Raw genomic sequence first — 7,573 nt, 5'->3', positions numbered from 1 at the left:
GACTCTCTCTCTCTCTCCCACGCTGACTCTCTCTCTCTCTCCCACGCTGACTCTCTCTCTCTCTCTCTCTCTCTCTCCAACGCTGACTCAACTCTCTCTCTCTCTCTCCCCCCCACGCTGTCTCACTCTCTCTCTCTCCCCCCCACGCTGTCTCACTCTCTCTCTCTCCCCCACACGCTGTCTCAACTCTCTCTCTCTCCCCCACACTGACTCTCTCTCTCTCTCTCCCCCACACTGACTCTCTCTCTCTCTCCCCCACACTGACTCAACTCTCTCTACGCTCAGCTCTCCCACACTGACTCTCACTCTCTCACTGCCTCTCCCACACTGACTCACTCACTCTCCCTCTCTCCCTCCCACGCTGAATCTCTCTCTCTCTCTCTCTCTCTCTCCCACGCTGACTCTCTCTCTCTCTCTCTCCCCCCCACACTGACTCTCTCTCTCTCTACACTCAGCTCTCCCACACCCACTCTCTCTCTCTATCTCCCACGCTGACTCTCTCTCTCTCTCTCCCACGCTGTCTCTCTTTCTCTCCCCCACACTGACTCTCTCTCTCTCTCTCTCTCTCTCCCACGCTGACTCTCTCTCTCTCTCCCACACTGACTCTCTCTCTCTACGCTCAGCTCTCCCACACTGACTTTCACTCTCTCACTGCCTCTCCCACAGACTCACTCACTCTCCCTCTCTCCCCCACACTGACTCACTCTACCTCCCTCCCTCTCTCCCACACTGACTCTCTCTCTCTCTACACTCAGCTCTCCCACACCCACTCTCTCTCCCTCCCACGCTGACTCACTCACTCTCTCTCTCTCCCACGCTGACTCTCTCCCCCACACTGATTCACTCACTCGCTCTCTCCCACGCTGACGCTGACTCTCTCTCTCTCTCTCTCTCTCTCTCCCACGCTGACTCTCTCTCTCTCTCCCACGCTCTCTCTCTCTCTCTCTCTCTCTCTCCCACGCTGACTCTCTCTCTCCCTCCCACACTGACTCACTCTCCCTCTCTCTCCCACTCTCCCCCACACTGACTCACTCTCTCTCTCTCCCCCACACTGACTCTCTCTCTCTCTCTCTCTCCCACACTGACTCACTCTCTCTCTCTCTCTCTCTCTGCCCCCCACACTGACTCACTCTCTCTCTCTCTCTCTCCCCCACACTGACTCACTCTCTCTCTCTCCCCCCTACACTGACTCACTGTCTCTCTCTCTCTCTCCCCCACACTGACTCACTCTCTCTCTCTCTCTCTCCCCCACACTGACTCACTCTCTCTCTCTCTCTCTCACTCTCCCTCTCCCTCTCTCCCCCACACTGATTCACTCACTCTCCCCTCTCTTCGCCCACACTGACTCACTCTCCCTCCCTCCCTCTCTCCCACACTGACTCTCTCTCTCTCCACACTCAGCTCTCCCACACCCACTCTCTCTCTCCCTCCCACGCTGACTCACTCACTCTCTCTCTCTCCCACGCTGACTCTCTCCCCCACACTGATTCACTCACTCTCTCTCTCCCACGCTGACGCTGACGCTGACTCTCTCTCTCTCTCTCTCTCCCACGCTGACTCTCTTTCTCTCTCTCTCTCTCCCACGCTGACTCTCTCTCTCTCTCTCTCACTCTCTCCCACGCTGACTCTCTCTCTCTCTCTCTCCCTCCCACACTGACTCTCTCTCCCACTCTCTCCCACTCTCTCCCACTCTCTCCCACTCTCTCCCACTCTCTCCCACTCTCTCCCACTCTCTCCCACTCTCTCCCACTCTCTCCCACTCTCCCCCACTCTCCCCCACACTGACTCACTCTCTCTCCCCCACACTGACTCACTCTCTCTCTCTCTCTCTCTCCCCTACACTGACTCACTCTCTCTCTCCCACACTGACTCACTCTCTCTCTCTCCCCCCCCCACATTGACTCACTCTCTCTCTCTTCCCCCACACTGACTCACTCTCTCTCTCTCTCCCCCCACACTGACTCTCTCTCTCTCTCTCTCTCCCTCCCACACTGACTCACTCTCCCTCTCTCTCCCACTCTCCCCCACACTGACTCACTCTCCCTCTCTCTCCACTCTCCCCCCACACTGACTCACTCTCCCTCTCTCTCCCACTCTCCCCACACTGACTCACTCTCTCTCTCTCCCCCACACTGACTCACTCTCTCTCTCTCTCTCTGCCCCCCACACTGACTCACTCTCTCTCTCTCTCTCCCACACTGACTCACTCTCTCTCTCTCTCTCTGCCCCCCACACTGACTCACTCTCTCTCTCTCTCTCCCCCACACTGACTCACTCTCTCTCTCTCCCCCCCTACACTGACTCACTGTCTCTCTCTCTCTCTCTCTCTCTCTCTCCCCCACACTGACTCACTCTCTCTCTCTCTCTCTCTCTCTCCCCCCCACACTGACTCACTCTCTCTCTCTCTCTCTCTCTCCCCACACTGACTGACTCACTCTCTCTCTCTCTCTCACTCTCCCTCTCTCCCCCCACACTGATTCACTCACTCTCCTCTCTCGCCCACACTGACTCACTCTCCCTCCCTCCCTCTCTCCCACACTGACTCTCTCTCTCTCTACACTCAGCTCTCCCACACCCACTCTCTCTCTCCCTCCCACGCTGACTCACTCACTCTCTCTCTCTCCCACGCTGACTCTCTCCCCCACACTGATTCACTCACTCGCTCTCTCCCACGCTGACGCTGACTCTCTCTCTCTCTCTCTCTCCCACGCTGACTCTCTCTCTCTCTCTCTCCCTCCCACACTGACTCTCTCTCTCTCTCCCCACACTGACTCTCTCTCTCTCTCCCCCACACTGACTCACTCTCTCTCTCTCCCACACTGACTCACTCTCTCTCTCTCCCCCACACTGACTCACTCTCTCTCTCTCTCACCCCCACATTGACTCACTCTCTCTCTCTCCCACACTGACTCACTCTCTCTCTCCCCCACACTGACTCACTCTCTCTCTCTCTCACCCCCACACTGACTCACTCTCTCTCTCTCCCCCCCCACATTGACTCACTCTCTCTCTCTCCCCCACACTGACTCACTCTCTCTCTCTCTCCCCCCCACACTGACTCTCTCTCTCTCTCTCTCCCTCCCACATTGACTCTCTCTCTCTCTCTCTCCCACTCTCCCCCACACTGACTCACTCTCTCTCTCTCTCCCTCCCACATTGACTCTCTCTCTCTCTTCCCTCCCACATTGACTCACTCTCCCTCTCTCTCCCACTCTCCCCCCCCACACTGACTCACTCTCTCTCTCTCCCCCACACTGACTCACTCTCTCTCTCTCCCCCACACTGACTCACTCTCTCTCTCTCTCCCCCCCCACACTGACTCACTCTCTCTCTCTCTCTCTCTCCCCCACACAGACTCACTCTCTCTCTCTCTCTCTCTCCCCACACAGACTCACTCTCTCTCTCTCTCTCCCCCACACTGACTCACTCTCTCTCTCTCTCCCCCCCTACACTGACTCACTGTCTCTCTCTCTCTCTCTCTCTCTCTCTCCCCCACACTGACTCACTCTCTCTCTCTCTCTCTCTCTCTCCCGACACTGACTCACTCTCTCTCTCTCTCTCTCTCTCCCCCACACTGACTCACTCTCTCTCTCTCTCTCTCTCTCCCCACACTGACTCACTCTCTCTCTCTCCCCCACACTGACTCACTCTCTCTCTCTCTCTCTCTCTCTCCCCCACACTGACTCACTCTCTCTCTCTCCCCCACACTGACTCACTCTCTCTCTCTCCCCCACACTGACTCACTCTCTCTCTCTCTCCCCCCCACACTGACTCACTCTCTCTCTCTCTCTCTCTCCCCCACACAGACTCACTCTCTCTCTCTCTCTCTCTCCCCCACACAGACTCACTCTCTCTCTCTCTCTCCCCACACTGACTCACTCTCTCTCTCTCCCCCCTACACTGACTCACTGTCTCTCTCTCTCTCTCTCTCTCTCTCTCCCCCACACTGACTCACTCTCTCTCTCTCTCTCTCTCTCTCCCGACACTGACTCACTCTCTCTCTCTCTCTCTCTCTCCCCCACACTGACTCACTCTCTCTCTCTCTCTCTCTCTCCCCCACACTGACTCACTCTCTCTCTCTCCCCCACACTGACTCACTCTCTCTCTCTCTCTCTCTCTCTCCCCCACACTGACTCAACTCTCTCGACGCTCAGCTCTCTCAAACTGACTCTCACTCTCTCACTGCCTCTCCCACCTGACTCACTCACTCTCCCTCTCTCCCCCACGTTGACTCACTCCCTCTCTCCCCCACGCTGACTCACTCTCTCTCTCTCTCTCTCCCACGCTGACTCTCTCTCTCTCTCCCACGCTGACTCTCTCTCTCTCTCCACGCTGACTCTCTCTCTCTCTCCCACGCTGACTCTCTCTCTCTCTCTCTCACGCTGACTCTCTCTCTCTCTCTCTCTCTCCCACGCTGACTCAACTCTCTCTCTCTCTCCCCCCCAGCTGACTCACTCTCTGTCTCTCCCCCACACTGACTCTCTCTCTCTCCCACGCTGACTCTCTCTCTCTCCCACGCTGACTCACTCTCTCTCCCACGCTGACTCACTCTCTCTCCCACGCTAACTCTCTCTCTCTCCCACGCTGACTCTCTCTCTCTCTCTCTCTCTCCCACGCTGACTCTCTCTCTCTCTCTCTCCCATGCTGACTCTCTCTCTCTCTCTCTCCCACGCTGACTCTCTCTCTCTCTCCCACGCTGACTCTCTCTCTCTCTCCCACGCTGACTCTCTCTCTCTCTCCCACGCTGACTCTCTCTCTCTCTCCCACGCTGACTCTCTCTCTCTCTCCCACGCTGACTCTCTCTCTCTCTCCCACGCTGACTCTCTCTCTCTCTCCCACGCTGACTCTCTCTCTCTCTCCCACGCTGACTCTCTCTCTCTCTCCCACGCTGACTCTCTCTCTCTCTCCCACGCTGACTCTCTCTCTCTCTCCCACGCTGACTCTCTCTCTCTCTCTCTCTCTCTCCCACGCTGACTCAACTCTCTCTCTCTCTCCCCCCCCAGCTGACTCACTCTCTCTCTCTCCCCCACACTGACTCTCTCTCTCTCCCACGCTGACTCTCTCTCTCTCTTCCCACGCTGACTCTCTCTCTCTCTCCCACGCTGACTCTCTCTCTCTCCCACGCTGACTCTCTCTCTCTCTCTCTCTCTCCCACGCTGACTCTCTCTCTCTCTCTCCCCCCCACACTGACTCACTCTCTCTCTCTCTCTCCCCCACACTGACTCACTCTCTCTCTCTCTCTCCCCCACACTGACTCACTCTCTCTCTCTCTCTCCCCCACACTGACTCACTCTCTCTCTCTCTCTCCCCCACACTGACTCACTCTCTCTCTCTCTCTCCCCCCCACACTGACTCACTCTCTCTCTCTCTCTCTCCCCCACACTGACTCACTCTCTCTCTCTCTCCCCCGGACACTGACTCACTGTCTCTCTCTCTCTCTCTCTCCCACGCTGACTCCCTCTCTCTCCCACGCTGACTCTCTCTCTCTCCCACGCTGACTCTCTCTCTCTCTCCCACGCTGACTCTCTCTCTCTCTCCCACGCTGACTCTCTCTCTCTCTCCCACGCTGACTCTCTCTCTCTCTCTCTCCCACGCTGACTCTCTCTCTCTCTCCCACGCTGACTCTCTCTCTCTCTCTCTCCCACGCTGACTCTCTCTCTCTCTCCCACGCTGACTCTCTCCCTCTCTCCCACGCTGACTCTCTCTCTCTCTCCCACGCTGACTCTCTCTCTCTCCCATGCTGACTCTCTCTCTCTCTCTCCACGCTGACTCAACTCTCTTTCTCCCCCACGCTGACTCACTCTCTCTCTCTCCCCCACACTGACTCTCTCTCTCTCTCTCTCTCTCTTCCCCACACTGACTCAACTCTCTCTACGCTCAGCTCTCCCACACTGACTCTCACTCTCTCACTGCCTCTCCCACACTGACTCACTCACTCTCCCTCTCTCCCCCACACTGACTCACTCTCTCTCGCTCTCCCCCACACTGACTCACTCTCTCTCTCTCTCTCTCTCTCTCTCACTCCCCCACACTGACTCAACTCTCTCTACGCTCAGCTCTCCCACGCTGACTCTCTCTCTCTCCCACGCTGACTCTCTCTCTCTCCCACGCTGACTCTCTCTCTCTCCCACGCTGACTCTCTCTCTCTCCCACGCTGACTCTCTCTCTCTCCCACGCTGACTCTCTCTCTCTCTCCCACGCTGACTCTCTCTCTCTCTCCCACGCTGACTCTCTCTCTCTCTCCCACGCTGACTCTCTCTCTCTCTCCCACGCTGACTCTCTCTCTCTCTCCCACGCTGACTCTCTCTCTCTCTCCCACGCTGACTCTCTCTCTCTCTCCCACGCTGACTCTCTCTCTCTCTCTCCCACGCTGACTCTCTCTCTCTCTCTCCACGCTGACTCAACTCTCTCTCTCTCCCACGCTGACTCAACTCTCTCTCTTTCTCCCCCACGCTGACTCACTCTCTCTCTCTCCCCCACACTGACTCTCTCTCTCTCTCTCTCCCCCACACTGACTCACTGACTCTCTCTCTCTCTCTCTCTCTCCCCCACACTGACTCAACTCTCTCTACGCTCAGCTCTCCCACACTGACTCTCTCTCTCTCCCACGCTGACTCTCTCTCTCTCCCACGCTGACTCTCTCTCTCTCCCACGCTGACTCTCTCTCTCTCCACGCTGACTCTCTCTCTCTCCCACGCTGACTCTCTCTCTCTCTCCCACGCTGACTCTCTCTCTCTCTCCCACGCTGACTCTCTCTCTCTCTCCCACGCTGACTCTCTCTCTCTCTCCCACGCTGACTCTCTCTCTCTCTCCCACGCTGACTCTCTCTCTCTCTCCCACGCTGACTCTCTCTCTCTCTCCCACGCTGACTCTCTCTCTCTCTCCCACGCTGACTCTCTCTCTCTCTCCCACGCTGACTCTCTCTCTCTCTCCCACGCTGACTCTCTCTCTCTCTCCCACGCTGACTCTCTCTCTCTCTCTCCCACGCTGACTCTCTCTCTCTCTCTCCCACGCTGACTCAACTCTCTCTCTCTCCCACGCTGACTCAACTCTCTCTCTTTCTCCCCACGCTGACTCACTCTCTCTCTCCCCCACACTGACTCTCTCTCTCTCTCTCTCCCCCACACTGACTCACTGACTCTCTCTCTCTCTCTCTCTCTCCCCCACACTGACTCAACTCTCTCTACGCTCAGCTCTCCCACACTGACTCTCACTCTCTCACTGCCTCTCCCACACTGACTCACTCACTCTCCCTCTCTCCCCCACACTGACTCACTCTCTCTCTCTCTCTCTCTCTCTCTCCCCCACACTGACTCTCTCTCTCTCTCTCTCTCTCTCTCTCTCTCTCCCACACTGACTCACTGACTCACTGACTCTCTCTCTATCTCTCTCTCTCCCCCACACTGACTCAACTCTCTCTACGCTCAGCTCTCCCACACTGACTCTCACTCTCTCACTGCCTCTCCCACACTGACTCACTCACTCTCCCTCTCTCCCCCACACTGACTCACTCACTCTCTCTCTCTCTCTCTCTCTCTCTCTCTCCACGCTGACTCCCACGCTGACTCAACTC

The sequence above is a fragment of the Heptranchias perlo genome, chromosome 16 (genome assembly GCF_035084215.1).
Source record: "Heptranchias perlo isolate sHepPer1 chromosome 16, sHepPer1.hap1, whole genome shotgun sequence".
NCBI classification, from domain to species: Eukaryota; Metazoa; Chordata; class Chondrichthyes; order Hexanchiformes; family Hexanchidae; genus Heptranchias; species Heptranchias perlo.
This window is presented reverse-complemented; position numbering follows the sequence as displayed.